The sequence below is a fragment of the Crocuta crocuta genome, unplaced genomic scaffold (genome assembly GCF_008692635.1).
Source record: "Crocuta crocuta isolate KB4526 unplaced genomic scaffold, BGI_CrCroc_1.0 scaffold348, whole genome shotgun sequence".
Taxonomy (NCBI): domain Eukaryota; kingdom Metazoa; phylum Chordata; class Mammalia; order Carnivora; family Hyaenidae; genus Crocuta; species Crocuta crocuta.
Window position 1 is genome coordinate 214,631 of NW_027529573.1, and position 18,418 is coordinate 233,048.

Below are 18,418 nucleotides of genomic sequence, written 5' to 3' on the forward strand. Positions count from 1 at the left end.
CGTCTTTGTGCTTCTGGCTCGGCTGGATCCCTAGGGGGGAGGCGAAAGGCTTAAAATTTCTGAGAGAGAGTTTTGCCCGCGAGTTTATATTTTGGGTGAGGGGACACAGAGGGACCCGGTTTCCTGCTCTCTAGCTGACCCTAGGCGGGTTGCACTCGTCCCAGGCGACCCCCTGATGAAACTGCTCCTTGCTCGCCAGCCCGACCTGGAGGAGACAGGAGGAGCGGCTTCTGGTTCGATCCCCAGGGGGAAGGCGAAGCCTTGAAACTGCTCTGAGGGGCTCGCCTGCGAGTTTATATTTCGGGCATTTTCAATGGGGCGCGCTGACTGAGATCTGGAAACAAGGCCTGGCCTGGGATATAGAGCACAGCCCACCTTGGCTACGCCNACCAGAGTTGGGCAAGACCAACATGGACGCACTGCCCTGATTAATTCTGGTCACTGGCTTGCTTAAACAGTCACATTTAATCCATTCTCTAGATGTAAATTCTACACCTACCTACCTTTTCACCTCTGTCTCTCTGGAGTAATCAGACTATACAGTTTCTCTGGATAGCATCATCGCCATTTCTTTCACCTCTTGTCCCACCATATTCCACTCTTTCATTCTTTGAAAAAAGCCTCTAATTCCTTCTGCCTGCTCATTTCATTTCCAATTTCTCTTCCTCCCTGCCGTCATTTCTCTCTTTCTCTATGCTCTTCCACCAGCACTGCACACACTTGGCTATTTATTTGTAGCTGGGAAATCTGGTTACATGCTTTAAACTTTTGTCTATAGGGTTTCTTCTTTTTTCCTTTTCTTCTTTTTTTCTTTTTTATGTATTTTTATTTCTTATTATTCATCTTACCTCCTTCCCCTTTTCTCTTTTCTTTTTCGTTTTCCCTTTCGATTTGCATGTTTGTTGGATTTGTCTGTGTGTTTGTGTGCCTTTGTTCCCTGTGTGTTTGACTGTTTTCTTTCCCAGGGCTACCTCAAGAAACAAGGCAAAGTACATATGATGGAGAGTCCCAAATACCACTACGAGTAGGAAAATAAAATAACCAAGCTCTCAACAAAAGAGACCAAAAGATACCACTCAAAGACCATTTTCTGAACGGACAGACCCTGGACAGTCAAAGAGCCTTCTCTGGTACAGCAGCACCCACAGGTGCATAGTGCATAACAAGCTTTTAAAACTAACAAGAGATAGAAAGCTAACCAAAATGACGAAAGGAAAGAGCTCTCCTCCAAAGAAATTCCAGGAAGAATTGACAGCTAAAGAACTGCTCAAAACAGATATAAGCAACATAACTGAACAAGATTTTAGAACAATAATCATAAAATTAATTTCTGGGCTTGAAAAAGCATGAAGGACATCAGAGAAACTAGTGCTACAAACACCATGGAGCTTAAAAATAGTTATGATGAATTAAAAAATGCGATAAATGAGATACATAATAAACTGGAGGCGTCCAATGCACGGATTGAAGAGACAGAAAGGAGAATAAGTGATTTAGAAGACACAATTATAGAAAAAGAAGAAACTGAGAAAAAGAGAGATAAACTGATCCAGGAACATGAAAGAAGGGTTGGAGAGCTCAGCAATGCAATCAAATGGAACAATATCTGTATCATAGGAATCCTAGAAGAGGAATAGAGAGGAAAAGGTGCTGAAGGAGTCCTGGAACAAATTATAGCAGAGAACTTCCCCAACCTGGAGAGGGAAGTAGATGTTGACATTCAAGAGGCACAGAGAACTCCCCTCAATCGAATCGATCTTCTGCACAATATATCATAGTGAAACTGGCAAAATATAAGAACAAAGAGAATTCTGAAAGCAGCTAGGGATAAAAGGGCCATAACATACAAAGGGAAACCTATCAAAGTGGTGACAGACCTATCTACTGAAACTTGGCAGGCCAGAAAGGAATGGCAGGAAATCTTCAATGTGATGAACAGAAANTAGCTGGGAAATCTGGTTACATGCTTTAAACTTTTGTCTATAGGGTTTCTTCTTTTTTCCTTTTCTTCTTTTTTTCTTTTTTATGTATTTTTATTTCTTATTATTCATCTTACCTCCTTCCCCTTTTCTCTTTTCTTTTTCGTTTTCCCTTTCGATTTGCATGTTTGTTGGATTTGTCTGTGTGTTTGTGTGCCTTTGTTCCCTGTGTGTTTGACTGTTTTCTTTCCCAGGGCTACCTCAAGAAACAAGGCAAAGTACATATGATGGAGAGTCCCAAATACCACTACGAGTAGGAAAATAAAATAACCAAGCTCTCAACAAAAGAGACCAAAAGATACCACTCAAAGACCATTTTCTGAACGGACAGACCCTGGACAGTCAAAGAGCCTTCTCTGGTACAGCAGCACCCACAGGTGCATAGTGCATAACAAGCTTTTAAAACTAACAAGAGATAGAAAGCTAACCAAAATGACGAAAGGAAAGAGCTCTCCTCCAAAGAAATTCCAGGAAGAATTGACAGCTAAAGAACTGCTCAAAACAGATATAAGCAACATAACTGAACAAGATTTTAGAACAATAATCATAAAATTAATTTCTGGGCTTGAAAAAGCATGAAGGACATCAGAGAAACTAGTGCTACAAACACCATGGAGCTTAAAAATAGTTATGATGAATTAAAAAATGCGATAAATGAGATACATAATAAACTGGAGGCGTCCAATGCACGGATTGAAGAGACAGAAAGGAGAATAAGTGATTTAGAAGACACAATTATAGAAAAAGAAGAAACTGAGAAAAAGAGAGATAAACTGATCCAGGAACATGAAAGAAGGGTTGGAGAGCTCAGCAATGCAATCAAATGGAACAATATCTGTATCATAGGAATCCTAGAAGAGGAATAGAGAGGAAAAGGTGCTGAAGGAGTCCTGGAACAAATTATAGCAGAGAACTTCCCCAACCTGGAGAGGGAAGTAGATGTTGACATTCAAGAGGCACAGAGAACTCCCCTCAATCGAATCGATCTTCTGCACAATATATCATAGTGAAACTGGCAAAATATAAGAACAAAGAGAATTCTGAAAGCAGCTAGGGATAAAAGGGCCATAACATACAAAGGGAAACCTATCAAAGTGGTGACAGACCTATCTACTGAAACTTGGCAGGCCAGAAAGGAATGGCAGGAAATCTTCAATGTGATGAACAGAAATAATATGCAGCCAAGAATCCTCTATCCAGCAAGCCTGTCATTCAGAATAGAAGGAGACATAAAAGTCTTTCCAAATAAACAAAAATTGAAAGAATTCATCACCGCTAAACCAGCCCTACAAGAAATCCTGAGGGAGATCCACTGAGGGAAATGTTTAAGGAACGCAAGATACCAGAGACACCATCACAAGCTTAAACCCCACAAAGGGCACGATGATTCTAAACCCATATTTTTCAGTAATAACACAGAATGTAAATGGACTAAATGCCCCAATCAAAAGACATAGGGTAGAATGGATTAAAAAAAAAAATCCAACTTTTTGCTGTCTACAAGAAACTCATTTTAGACTGGAGGACACCTTCAGATTGAAAGTAAGGGGATGGAGAAATAGCTATCATGCTACTGGAAGTAAAAAAAAAAAAAAACGGGNTAACAAGGGATGAAGAAGGGCATTATATAATAATTACAGGGTCTATCCATCAGGAAGAGCTAACAATTATAAATGTCTACACACCAAATATGGGAGCACCTAAATACATAAAACAATCACAAACAGAAACACTCTTATCGATAAGAATGTGCTAATAGCTGGGGACTTTAATACTCCACTTACAGCAATGGATAGATCAACTAGACAGAAAATCAATAAAGACACAATGGAGTTAATGACACATTGGACCAGATGGATTTGACAGACATATTTAAGACTCTACATCCTGAGGCCATGGAATTCACTTTCTTCTCAAGTGCGCATGGCACATTCTCCAAGATACATCACATTCTGGGATATAAAGCAGCCCTCAATAAATAGAAAAGAATTGAGATCATACCATACACACTTTCAGATCACAATGCTATGAAACTCTAAATCAATCACAGGAAGAAGTCTGGAAAACCTCCAAAAATATGGAGGTTGAAGAACACCCTATTAAAGAACGAATGGGCCAATCAGGCATTTAGAGAAGAAATTGCAAATACATGGAAACAAATGAAAATGAGAATACAACAATCCAAACTCTATGGGATGCGGTGAAAGCAGTCCTAAGAGGAAAGTACATTGCACTCCGGGCCTATTTCAAGATATTAGAAAAAGCACAAGTGCAAAATCTAACAGCACACCTAAAGCAACTAGAAGGAGAGCAAAAAGAGCACCACAAACCCAGCAGAAGAAGAGAAATAATAAATTTCAGGGCAGAAATAAACAATATAGAAACCAAAGAAATAGTTGAACAAATTAATGAAACCAAGAGTTCAGGTGTTTTTTTTAGAAAATAAACAAAATTGATAAACCTCTAGCCAGGTTTCTCAAAAAGAAAAGAGAGAGCACTCAAATAGACAAAATCATGAGTGAAAATGGCTTGATTACAACCAACCCCTAAGAAATACAACCAAATATCAGGGAAAACTATGAAAAACTATATGGCAACAAACTGGACAACTTAGAAGAAATGGACAAATTCCTAAACACACGCCCACTACCAAAATTCACATGGGAAGAGATAGAAAATCTGAACAGANGATATTCACCAATCCATCAATGTGATCCATCACATCAACAAAAGAAAAGATAAAAACCATATGATCCTGGCGATAGATGCAGAAAAAGCATTTGACAAAAACAGCATCTCTTAATAAAGACCTTAGAGAAAGTTGGGATAGAAGGAACCTACTTAAACATCATAAAAGCCATCTATAAGAAGCCTTCAGCTAACATCATCCTCAACGGGGAAAAACTGAGAGCTTTCCCCTTGAGATCAGGAACACGACAGGGATGTCCACTCTCACCGCTGTTGTTTAACATAGTGCTGGAAGTCCTAGATCAGCCATCAGACAACAAAAGGAGATAAAGCGCATCAGAATTGGCAAAGAGGAAGTCAAACTTTCACTTTTAGCAGACGACATGATACTCTACATAGAAAACCCGACAGACTCCACCATCTAGAAAGTTTCAAAATTTTTAGGGCTATTCTAGGCCTTTCAGATATCCATGTAACTTTAAAGTAATTTAATAATTTCTGCCAACTCAATGGAATTGTGGGATTGCTTTGAATGTCAATACCAATTTGAAGATATTTAATATCTTAAAAATATTGAGATAGTTTTTACTTTCTCCTTTCCAATTTTTATGTCCTCCTCGCTTTATTTTGGAACCAAAATTAAATCTCTGATTTAACTCAGGGTTCACTTTGATGAGGAACATAGGTCAAATTGGTCCCTTCCATAAAAATGTTCCACGGACTTTTGTTGGTAACATTTTAATTAATTTTCAAGGAGAAAGTTTCCTGTAACATATATTTTACTTTTTATGCAATAATAAGTCATTAAAATATGATAGCACAAGCCAGCAATTTCTGGGTGAGGATACATATTTGTGTGGGAACAGTAGGTATGTGTTAAGTAATCAGGCATATATAAGCTCTGAAAATGAATACTTTTTCTTTAAAAAATTTTTTTAAAGTTTATTTATTTTGAGAGAGAGAGAGCAAGGTAGGGGCAGAGAGAGAGGGAGAGAGAGAAAGTCCCAGGCAGGCTCCACACCAGCAACGCTGAGCTGTAATGCCAGGCTTGAACTCCTGAAATGTGAGACTATGACCTGAGCTGAAACCAAGAGTTGGACACTTAAGCAACTGAGCCACCCAGATGCCCTATGAATACTATTTACTATGTATCAGTTAAAACCTCATGAATCATCAAGTTCAGGGAAATAAAAAGGATCTTGAGAGCATTCTTGTCATGTTGTTCCTTGACATAGGGTCTATTCCAGTGATTTTTCATGAAGTGAGCACATTTCATTGGTACCTTCAAGTACTGTGAAAGCACAATTCTTATATTACTGAGAGCATAGTTATCACATAAACAGTGAGCACATGCCTAATATAAGTATCCCATTAATGAAGGAGCAACCAGAATGGTAAAGCTGATTCAATAAGGACATACAGAAGTAGGATTTACATTCTCGGAGTGTGTGTGGAGGAGGGAGGGCTGTTGAAATAAGATAGCTAAAGTATGTTTGCTAAATTAAATACAAAGATGGTTAAAAATCCTAAAACGGTAACCCTTGGGATTATCCTTTCTATTTTACTTCTAATCTATTTTCATGCTAATTTAAATTTGTGTTATAAAATATCTGAACCCTAATCATTTTTTAAAATTTTTAATGTTTATTTATTTTTGAGAGAGAGAGACAGGCAGAGCACCAGTGGGGGAGGGGCAGACACAGAATACGAAGCAGGATCCAGGCTCTGAGCTGTCAGCACAGAGCCTGACACTGAGTTTGAACTCACAAACCACGAGATCATGACCTGAGTTGAAGACAGATGCTCAACCGACTGAGCCACCTAGGTGCCCTGGACTCTAATCAATTCTTAGACCAAAAAAATTTAAAAATCTTTTAAGGTTAGATGGGATCATTCATTCATTTGCTTTAAGTAATAAAAATTCATTGAGAACCCCTGGGATGGTAGTTACCGCCTCCTGGCCTGGAGGGAGGAACCAACACTGTAGGAAATCAAACTCTAAAATTACACTGTCCCAACACCTCTGGCCAACACAGGAAGGAAGAAAATCATTCTCCCCAACATTGGTCAGGCTTTGTTAATCCAAGAAGTGTTGCGAGGACTGATGCAGAAGAGACTATCCCATAACACCNACTCCTCAAAAACCAGGGGAGAAACAGATCCACTTATTCTCTGGGGATGGAGTTGCTGCTCACTAGCTCATTTCTTAGCCTTCATGAGGCTGTCACTGCCCCAGGTAAAACTTTCATTCTGTAGGTTCAGAACAGGATGGTCAGCAGTGAGATAGATTATGGTTCTGTAATGTGGCAATTGTCTTGGAGATGTTCTGGGCTGCATATGGGATCATTGAAAAAAAATCTCTACTGTGACATCCCAGGATCATACAATTAACTTTTTGTTGTATTTCCAAATTTTGGATTATATTTTCTTGAAAAACATTTATTAAAAAATTATTTTAAATTAATTATTATATAAAATTAATTATTTTAAAATAATACACTGGGGTGGCTGGCTGGCTCAGTTAGTAGATCATCCAACTCTTAATCCCAAGGTTGTAAGTTCAAGCCCCACGTTGAGCATGGAACCTACTTGAAAACAAACAAACAAATAAAATAATCATATACTCATAAGATGTTGCAAAAATAGTACATGGAGTACTGTGTACCCTTATTCAGCTTCCCACATTGGTGACATATATATGAAATAATATCAAAACCAGGAACTTGATATTGGTACAGTATTGTTAACTAGACTACAGACCTGATCTACTTTTCACCATATTTTACATGTATTCATTTGTGTGTGTGTGTGTGTGTGTGTTAGTATTTCTACACAGTTTTTCCTGTGTCTCCATTTGTGTAATGTTTCCCTGGCTGGGTTGGTGCCAGTCCGTACTTCACCACTGAGAAATTAAGAAACAAAACAGAACAGAACGAAACAAAACAAACCCAGCTCAGAACAAACTGGATTTGCAACCTAACTATGGGGCAACAAAGTATTTCTTCCTACACTCATCCTCTTCTAGGCCCTAAATTTACATGAAAAAAAAAAAAAGATGAACTGATTGTAAAAAATCAATCTAAAGAGGAGAGAAAGAGAGATGCAGGTGGGGTCAATAGTCACCTAGAGGGGCAAAAGCAACTCTACTGCACTATAAACCCTGCCTGGCTCTCTTCCTGAGCAGACCACTCCTCCTTAAATTCATAGAAGTAACACCATCTTGGACTTCAGTGCCTTCTCCTTGTACCTTTCTTTTCTTTCTTTCTTTTTTTTTTTTTTCTTTTTGAGAGAAAGGGCACAAGTGATTGGGGGCACGGGGAGAGAGAGAGAGAGAGAGAGAGAGAGAAAGAAGAGAAAGAGAAAGGAAGAGAAAGAAAGAGAATGAGAAGGAAGAGCGGAGCTCATCCAAAGCAGGGCTTATGTTTTTACCCCAAGTGAGGCTAGTACTCACCTGAAGTGGGGCTCCAGCTTACCCCATGTGGGACTCAAATTCACTAACTGTGAGATCATGACCTGAGCCAAAGTCAGATGCTTCACGACTGAGCTACCTAGGCACCCTCCTCATACCTTTCTAAACTGAGTAACTGATATGATTGCTTGTAGAACGGTCACGAAAATAAAAAGACATCTATAAAAACATACGCACTATATAAAAAGAGGCATCAACTCAACATTTTAACAACATGAATTACAATAATGAAATAGAGCATCAAGATTTGTTTTTGTTTTTTTTTTATTTGTTTGTTTGTTTAAAGTAGGTTCCATGCCCAATGTGGGGTTTGAACTCAAGGCCCTGAGATCAAGAGTTGCATGCTTTACTAACTGAACCAGTCAGGTGCTCCTAGAATGTCAAGATTTAAAATAAGTGTAATGTTCTCAGGGCTCCTGTAGGTTTAGTCGGTTAAGTGATTGACTCTTGATTTTGGCTCAGGTCAAGATCTTGGAGCTCGTGAGTTCGAGCCCCACATTGGGCTCTGTGCTGACCATGAAGTGGGATTCATTCTCTCCCTTTCTCTGTCCCTCCCTTGCCCCTCTCAAAGTAAATAAATAAACTTTTAAAAATAAGTGTAGTGTTCTCAAGGATACAATTAGGAAAAATAATAGAAACAAAACATTAAGAAGATACGTTGCATCAAAAGACTTACAGTGATCCTCAGGGCCCTGCATAGCTTCCTCTCCATCCTCCTCAAAGTTTTGCACAAATATTCCCATGTCATTTTTTATTTCCATTCTCTGCTTTATTTTTATCCACAGCACTTACTACCTTCTAACGTACTACACAATTTGTTTCTCTGCTCTCTTTGAAAACATATTTTTCATGACGTCGTTGGTCTGTATCCTCAGCACCTAGAACGTGGCCTAATTCATAGTGGGTATTCATAAATACTCATTGAAATAGATCAATAAATGAAGAAGTGCAAGAGATATAGGAATTAAGGATAACGAATTAGTTTGTGGATTTATTATCTAATAAAGCAAGGGTAAAAGGTAAATAGGAAGGAAGGAAGATAGAAAGGGAGAGAGAGAGGAAGGGAAGAAGGAAGGGAGGGAAGAATTAAAGAACATATACATATCAACCTGGACCTAAAATAATAAATGATACCTGTCATGTGAAGTTGTGTGGGTTGGGCACTGGGAGTGGAACCAAAAACAACTGAGAGGGGCACCTAGGTGGCTTAGTCAGTTAGGCATCCAACTCCTGATTTCTGCTCAGGTCACGATCTCACGGTTCATGAGATTGAGCCCTGTGTCGGGCTCTGTATTGATAGCTCAGAGCCTGCTTGGGATTCTCTCTCTTCCTCTCTCTCTGTCCCTCCCCGCTCAAAATAAATAAATAAACTTAAACACACACACACACACACACACACACACAAACCCCTGAGAGCTTGCTAAAGTGCTTACTGTTCAATTGTACGTGAGCTGTCAGCAGGAGCCATAGACAACTGAAGCCTTGCATGGAGCAGTAGAGTCTGCTTTCTCCTGTGGCCAGCTATGGGCAAGCCTTGGTTCCTTACCAAGTGGGCTTCTCCATGGGGTTGTGTTGAGCAGAGTATCTTCCTGTTGGACAATGATCTAAGAGAAAGGAAGAGAGAGCAACCAAGATGGGCCACTATTTTTTTTTTATAACCTAGTATCAGAAGTCACATCCCATCACTTTTGAATTCTACTTGTTAGAATATAGTTGTTATGTAAATATACCATTGTATACCATCCAGCAATAGTACTCAGCCTGTACTCAGACTAGGCCCCTGTGGGGGTCAGGGCAGCTTTGCCCCCAAGGAGGGAGCCTGAGAACCACGAGGAGGTCCAGGAGTGTTTCCTGTTTGTGTTGAAAATCAATGTCCTGGGGGCTTGGCCAGGCTTCTGCTGAAACCAGTATGGATAGTGAGCATCGGTGACTGCTCCAGTGCTGGAGCCACAGGTGAGAGTGACTGTCCCTCCTGGGAACACAGTCAGTGAGGGCTCCTGAGTCACCACAACCTGAGAACTGGTCCCTGAAATGAAAATAGACACATGTTAGGAATGAAGAATAAAAGCAGAGGGATCTCTCCAAAGTCTGGCCTCTGAAATCTCCATGAACCTGGGCAGTAGATGACGAGGGGGAGGAGGAGGAGAGGAGTCTAAACCATGGTGCAGATGTTGGTGAAGAACCCCTTTCCCCAGAGCAAAGGCTGGACTCTCTGATGGTTCTTTATCCCCTACTGAGGTTGGTGTGTGAAGGGGGTGTTTGAATGTTGCACTATGCAAATCTGAGCCGTTTATTACCTCCTCTGCCCTGACACTACATGGTTAGGGTGAGGGCCAAGGGTGGTTGTGTGTTGTGGATTTACTCCTTGGGAGGAAACAGCTGCTCTGAGATTTTACACAGGCCAGTGAGAAACTGTTCAGGGTCCATTAAATTGGAAAACCTTGAATTTCTGCCAGTCCTCTGAGAAGATCCACAGTGTCCCCTGCTGGCCTCCTTGTGCTGAGGGTGTGTGGTTTCATTCATTTAACAAATAACTATTGATTTAACTTTTTGACATTGCAACTGTATTTGCCAATCCATTCCATACTCATTGCTGTCTCTTCTTCAGTCATTCATGTTTGTATTTCTTTCTCCAGTTGTTGAAGACCCCACCCAGTGTCTATTTTATTATTTATTTTTTTAAAGATTTTATTTTATTTGAGAGAGAGCGAGCGCGAGAGAGAGTTGGGGTTTGGGTAGGGGCAGAGAGAAAGAGAGAGGGAATCTTAAGTAGGCTTCATGCTCAGTGCAGAGCCCAACACAGGGCTTGATACCACGACCCTGGGATCATTACCTGAGTTGAAATCAAGAGCAGAATACTTAACCGACTGAACCACCCAGGGACTGCAAGATTTTATTTTTAGCTAATCTCTATACCCAACCTGGGGCTTGAACTCACAACCCGGAGATCAAGAGTCACATGCTCTGCCGACTGAGCCAGCCAGGCACCCCCCACCCCTCCACCTCCTGTATCAATTTTAGTGTTACATGATCTTAATTTCTTATCTGAGTGTTTAGAGTGATTAAAGGAATTGTTTCATGACCAGGTGACTCTAAGGAAGTTATTAATTTGAACCTTACATTGAATAAACAGCTGGTTTAAGTCATAATTATTTTAATAAATTACTTAAGAGAACTTTAAAAAAGAAAGCCACCAAATACTGAGTGTTAAAGCTTTTACCATGAATTCAGTAGAGATTAAAGTCAGACATGTTGAATGATTAACCAACTCTACAGGACTAGGCACCCCCCACCCAATTATGGATACTGAGGCTGGGGAAGCTTTCCTGGTTGGCAGTTCTCCATGCATTAGTATCACACATTCGTACCAGGAGAAGTTAGCATGGTCTATGACTCCACTGGGAGTAGACAACTGGAAGCTTTTGCTTGGAGTTCTCTTGGACCCTGCCCATGTGCCTCTTCCTTTGGCTGATTTTAATCTGTATCTTTTTGTTGTAATAAGTCATATTTATGGGTACAACAGGTTTTAGGGAATTATCTGAGTCCTTCCGGGGAATTATCAAAATTGAGGTGGCCTTGAGGACTCCTGAATTTGCAACTAGTGTCAGAATAAAGGATGTTTTGTGGTACCCTCGAACTTTTCAGGGTCCAGACATATCAGTTTGTTTTCTGACATCTATAATATTATTCTGAGTCACCTGTTATGAGGCAACTCCAAGTCTCTTGGCCTGTTAAGATGCTGCAGGACCAGCCTAAATGGAAGGATATCCTGGACACTCAAGCATACCTTCTTAGTTCTGTATTTTTCCACAGTTTTGGAAGTAGAGAAATTGCAGCAACTATAAATCTCCCTCTTACCACATGTTTATTGTGGTGAAACATTCATAACATAAAACTTACAATTTTAACAATTTTTAAGTGCACAGTTCAGTGGCATTAGTAAATTCACTTCGTTGCACTCTATTACCATCACTACCATCCAGCTCCAGAACTTTTTATCTTTGAAAATGAAATTCTATATCAATAAAACAGTGCCTGCCCATTCTCCCATCCTCCAGTACCTAGGAACCACCACTCTACTTTATGTGTTGATGAATTTGACTACTCTAAGAACCTCATATATGTAGAATGATATAGTGTTTATCCTTCTGTGACTGATTTATTTCACTTAGCATAATGTTTTCAATGCTCATTCACACTGTAGCATGCATCAGAATTTCCTGTCTTCTTAATGCAGAAAAATACTCCATTGTATGTATAATGTATATACAACATTTTGTTAATCCATCCGTCTTTTAATGTACACTTGGATTGCTTCCACCTTTTAGCTATTGTGAATAATGCTCTTATGAGCAGGGGTGTACAAATATCTCTACAAGGCCCTGCTTAAAATTCTTTTGAGTATGTACTCAAGTGAAATTTCTGAATCATATGATAATTTTATGTTTAGTTTTTTTGAGGAATGGCCATACTGTCTTCCACAGTGACTGCACAATTTTATATTCCCACCAGCAATATATATGGGTTCCAATTTCTACATATCCTTCCTAACATTTGTTAGTTTCTATTCTTTGGCAATAACATGATAATGGATGTGACGTGATAGGTCACTTTGATTTTTATTTGCATTTCCCTCATGGTTTATGGTTAATGATTTATACCATTATGCTTTAATGGTATAGAGCAACTTGTCAAATGCTTCTTGGATACTTGTATATTTTCTTTGGAGAAATGTCATTCAAGTCCATTGTCCATGTTGTAATCATTTTTATTTTGTTGTTCTTTATGTAGCCTGGCTACTGATCTCTAATCAGATACAAGATTTACAAATATTTTCCCATTCTGTAAGTTGCTTTTTCATTCTGTTGTTAGTGTCCTTTGGTGCACATACATTTAAATTTTTTGATAAAGTCCAACTTATCTATTTTCTTATCTTTTTCTTTTTTTTGCCTTTCTTTTTGGTATCATATCTAAGAAATCATTGCCAAATCTAATATTGGCGTATCTCAGAGATATTGCCAGTTCAGTTCTTTCCCACAGCAGTAAAGTGAATATCCCAATGAAGTGAGTCAAGTGAAAATTTTGGTTTCCCAGTACACATAAAAGTTATGCTTATACTAGACTGTAGTGCATTAAGCATGCAATAGCATTATGCCTAAAAAACAATGTACATGCCTTAATTAAAAAATACATTATTGCTAAAAAGTGCTAACCATCATGTGAGCTTTTGGCGAGCTATCATCTTTTTGCTGGTGGAGGGTCTTGCTTCAATGTTAATGGCTGCTGACCAATCAGGGTGGTGGTTGCTAAAGGTTGGGGTGTGGCAATTTCTTAAAATAAGACAATAATTAAGTTTGCCCTGTCGAGTGACTTTTTTCAAGAATGATTTCTCTATAGCATGTGATGCTGTTTTGATAGCATTTTACCTTCAGTGGAACTTCTTTCAAAGTTGGAGCCAGTCCTCTCAAAACCTGCTCAAAAACCTGTTGCATATTGTATACAACAATATACAAGTAAGCTGTATAGTGTTTTAAATCCTTGTCATCTCAACAAGCTGCACAGATCTTTACCGTGACTAGATTCCACCTCAAAAGCCATAATTTCTTTGCTCATCCATAAGAAATTGTTACAATTTCAGTCACATCTTCAGGATGCTCTTGTAATTCTAGTTCTGTTATTATAGCTACCACATCTGCGATTATGTCCTCCACTGAAGTCTTGAATCCCTCAATGTCATGTGTGAAGGTTGGAATCTACTCCTTCTAAACTCCTGTTAATGTTCTCTTTTAACCTCTTCCCATGAATCTTGAATGTTTTCAACAGCATCTAGAGTGGTGAATCCTTTCCAGAGAGCTGTCCATTTACTTCATCCAGATCCATCAGAGGAATCACTATTATCTATTTGATTTCTTTAATATTTCTTCAATGATGCAACTTGAAAGTCAAAATTACTTCTTGATCCATGGGCTACAGAATGAATGTTGTGCTAGCAGGCATGAAACAACATTAATTTCATTGTACGTCTCTATTGGAACTCCTGGGTGACCAGCCACATTGTCAATAAGCATTAATATTTTGAATCTGTTATTCTGAGCAGTAGATATCAACAGTAGGTTGAAAATATTCAGTAAATCATGTTGTAAACAAATGTGCTGTCATCCATTTGACGTTCCATTTATAGAGCACAAGTAGAATATATTCAGCATAATTCTTAAGGGCCATAGGAGTTTTGGAATAGTTAATGAGCATTGGCTCCAATTTAAAGCTTTTTAAAGCAATTTTAATGCAAATTTAAAGCTAATTTGCATTAACCCTAATGAGACAGTCAGCCTGTCCTTTGAAACTTTGAGGTCAAGCATTCACTTCTCCTCTCTAACTATGAAAATACTGGACACCATCTCCTTCCAATGGAAGGCTATTTTGTCTACATTGAAAATCACCATTTAGTGGAGTCACTTTCATGAATTGTCTTGGCTAGATCTTCTGGATAACTTACTACAGCTTATATATTAGCACTCGGTGCTTTTTCCTTGCACTTTTATATTATGGAGATGTCTTCTTTCCTTAAACCTTATGAACCGATCTCAACTTTTGTTCTACAGTTTCCTTACCTCTCTTAGCCTTCACAGAATTGAAGAGACTCAGGACCTTCCCCTGGATTAGGCTTTAGTTTAAAGGAATGTTGTGGTTGGTTCAATCTTCTATCCAGACCACTCACATTTTCTCCAGATGATAATAAAGCTGTTTTGCTTTCTTGTCATTTGTGTATTCATTGGAGTAGAAATTTTAATTTCCTTCAGGACATCTCCCCCCCATCACAACTTGGCCAACTGTTTGGCACAAGAGATCTAGTTTTCAGTCTATCTTGACTTTTGACATGTCTTTCTCATTATGTTTAATCATTCCTAGTTTTTGATTTAAGGTGAGAGATGTGCAATTCTTACTTTCACTTGAACATGATGAGGCCATTGTAGAGTTATTAAGTGGCCTAATTTTAATATTGTTGTGAATCAGGAAATAGAGAGGCCCAAGGGGAGTGAGAGAGATGGGGGAATGGTTGGTTGGTGGAGCAGCCAGAACACATAAATTTTTCAATTAAGTTTACCATCTTATACATGCAGGGTTTGTGGTGCACCAGGACAGTGACAATAGTAGTCACAGATCATCATCATCATAATTATGATAATAATCATTAAAATAATAATTAACAAGTTTGAAATATTCTGAGAATTAACAAAATGTGACACAAAGACATGAAACGAGCAAATGTTGGCAAAATGGTGTTGATAAACTTGCTGAGTGCAGGGTGCCACAAAATTTCAAATGCAATATTTGTGAAGTACAATAAAGCAAACTGCAGTAAAATAAGTTATTCCTCTATCCTTTATTAGGTGCAGATATGTCTCATAGGCATTTGTGACCCTCCCATAAATAAGCTGAGTATTTTCTATCCACAGGGGAATGGTTAGCACATGCCATTCTCCTTGTCCATTAGGACTCTCATCTCCACCTCCGCTCAGTTGGAGAGTCATGTGGAAGAGCCATTCTCTGGCCCAAATTTCCTAAACTACCAGTAATTTCCTGACTTTGAGATGGCAAGCTTTTCCACAAAGATTATGGGGAACTCTTCCAGGGTAACCAGATGTGGAGAAGTGAAGAACACATGATTGGTTAGAGGCAAATGTTGTGAAGCAGTTGCAACAACACAGACACTACTATAATGGGCTCTAGAGTTGAGAAGTCTCCCCAGGATCCTGAAGTAGGATAAGAGGGGTAGAACCTGGTAACTATGCATCCATTAGTCTTTGAATACAAGCTGCACCTAGAAGAGTTAATGGCCTTGGGTGATCACCTGTCCAAGGCTTAGTCTCATAGCATGATTCAGTTGAGACCTGTTGGCTGGTTACACTCAACTGCTGGAGAAGACATGGTTCAGTCCTAGAATGGGGAGTAATGGCAGGGCCTCACTACAGCCATTACAGGTTCACCTCATGCCCTTGCTCAGATCCCCAGTCTTCATACAATGAGTCTTGGGAACAATTCCTCCTGGATATGTTTTGGTCTCTTTTTCAGATGGAAACTTGAAAGAGGTCATTCAGTGGGATTAAACGCAGACCTTACTGCTGAAGGTGGTTTCAAGAATATAGCCAATGCTAATTGTCCTCTGTCTCCACTACCCATCTTATATTGGCCTCAACTTTGGTGAGCACCTGGGCTAGTCCAGGTGTGTTCCCTGGTGGGGTTAACCAGACTCTCATCCGTGAGTGTGAACTCAATCATTGTGTCTTTCTCAGGTTACATTGTTGGATCTATCCACTTATCACCCAAATTAGACCGAGAAGACGTGTTGATAGATAACATTCATGTGAGTCACAGAATTTTTTCTACTGTATCCTGATGATCAGGCTCAGTTGTTCCTTCCCATTTGGTGGCTTCTCTCTTTGCCTATTGTTCTCTTGTCACAAAGGGTGTCAAGTGACCCAGGGCTGACCTTAAAGTTTATTGGAATCTTGCAATGTCTTCTCATGTATGCATTTATGTGTAGGAATCATGGCCTCCAAACCCATACAGCTCAGAGTTTTAGGGAATGAACACACATACTCCCCAAATGGATCACCAGTTGTAATGAATACAGGGACTTCTTGTACCCTCTAGTACCAGAAACCATATAATTTTTTTCAATTCAGGGCAAAACACCATAAATTAATTATGCTTTAGAGTGATAATTATGGGGGCGCCTGGGTGGCTTAGTCGGTTAAGTGTCCGACTTTCACTTAGGTCATGATCTCACGGTTCGTGGGTTCGAGCCCCGCGTCGGGCTCTGTGCTGACTGCCAGCTCAGAGCCTGGAACCTGTTTCAGTCTGTGACTCCCTCTCTCTGACCCTCCCCTGCTCACGTTGTCTCTCTCTCTCTCCTAGAAATAAATAAAACATTTTAAAAAAAATTTAGAGTGATAACTATGCTTTAGAGAATATGCATTCTCAAATATAGCTCTCCAGGAGAAAGAGTGTGTCTTAGGGTTGGTATCTCTCTGCTTCAATGCCAGCTTACCTGGCATTTATACCCTCAAGTCTGTCATTGAATGTGGAATTCTTTGGGATTAGCATGTCACTCTGCAGATGAAGCTAACCCTTAAACTGCTGACAGCTTGAAGCCGACCATTGAAGCCTCACAATAAAAGGGGATCTGAGTTACCTGTGTAACATACCTGGTTCCACCCAGGGTGGTGTGTGAGGCACAATCACCAGAATATATTAATTTAGACAAGGGACCTAAAGTTCCCACTGATCCTTATTAAAACTCTTGACCAGGGGGCCTGTTTCTTTATGATTTATACCCAGCCTTTGGGAACCTCAATCCTATGTTCTTCTGGGATTCTGTGTTGAATACAGGCTCATAACTCATGAGCATCCTCCTTGACAGGTACAGAGATTTCAAAATTTCCATTCTGTCATATCAATTCGCAATGAGGGCCTGCTTATCTGCTACCATTGTGAAAATGTTTTGATATATCAATTCTGCAATTATTCACTTATCCAAAACTCCTTGATATCTTATTCCTTCATAATTTTAAACCTTACTTTGTAGCTCTTTTTGAAGATATTTTTTGGGGAAAAATAAAGATCAATCATGGGGGAAGTAGACCTGATTTAGAGAAAAATGATGCTTGCCTCTGTGATGTATCTTCCCCGTAGATTTTTGCCCTGTGTCAATCCAATCCCCAAACTTCCCATTGTTCTGCCTATTCATTAGAACTCTGCAGTAAACACCACGGAGACCTTCAGAGCCTCTGTATGGAACATGCACAGAGGGCAGAGGGGCCAGTAGTGGTCTGCTTTTCTTTTTTAAACTTCTTTTCTACCTCCAAGACACAGAGATCAGTTTTGTAAATTGGATTAAGAGATAGGGAAAGAAACTGCATTCCCTAGAGTATAAATCATCTCATATTTACATTAAAATTTTGCATTTATTACTATATTTTGGAATTGACCCTACTGTTTTGGATTGTTTTCATTTTACTTTACTTTAGACTTTCCTACAAGTCAGTAAGAGGGAGGTGTTATTACTTCCCTGTTTCCCTTAAGTGTCACCTTATATATTTTCCTGATAAGTTTGCCCTTACACATAGAATCACAGCAGTATAGTATGAAAATTTTCTTTTGGTAATTAAATGCTGGCTGGCCTGAATCAGGACTTGCCATGGTGAGTGTGTGTGTGTGTGTGTGTGTGTGTGTGTGTGTGTGTGTGTATGTTTTTATTTTGCTCTTTCTGTTAAAAACC

General features: G+C 39.4%; 1 protein-coding gene across 2 annotated transcripts in view; it reads left to right on the forward strand.

Moving 5' to 3' along the window:
- The window catches only part of ZNF280B (zinc finger protein 280B), a 50,689-nt gene that overhangs the window by 30,060 nt on the left and 2,211 nt on the right, over window positions 1–18,418 (forward strand). The window contains exon 3 of one of the 2 annotated variants that reach the window (XR_013334509.1): window positions 16,431–16,501. The exons of the other annotated variant lie outside the window; for it this stretch is intronic. The gene's annotated coding sequence lies outside the window, so the exon portion shown is untranslated. The remainder of the gene's footprint in view (window positions 1–16,430; window positions 16,502–18,418) is intronic. 2 annotated transcript variants of the gene reach the window in all.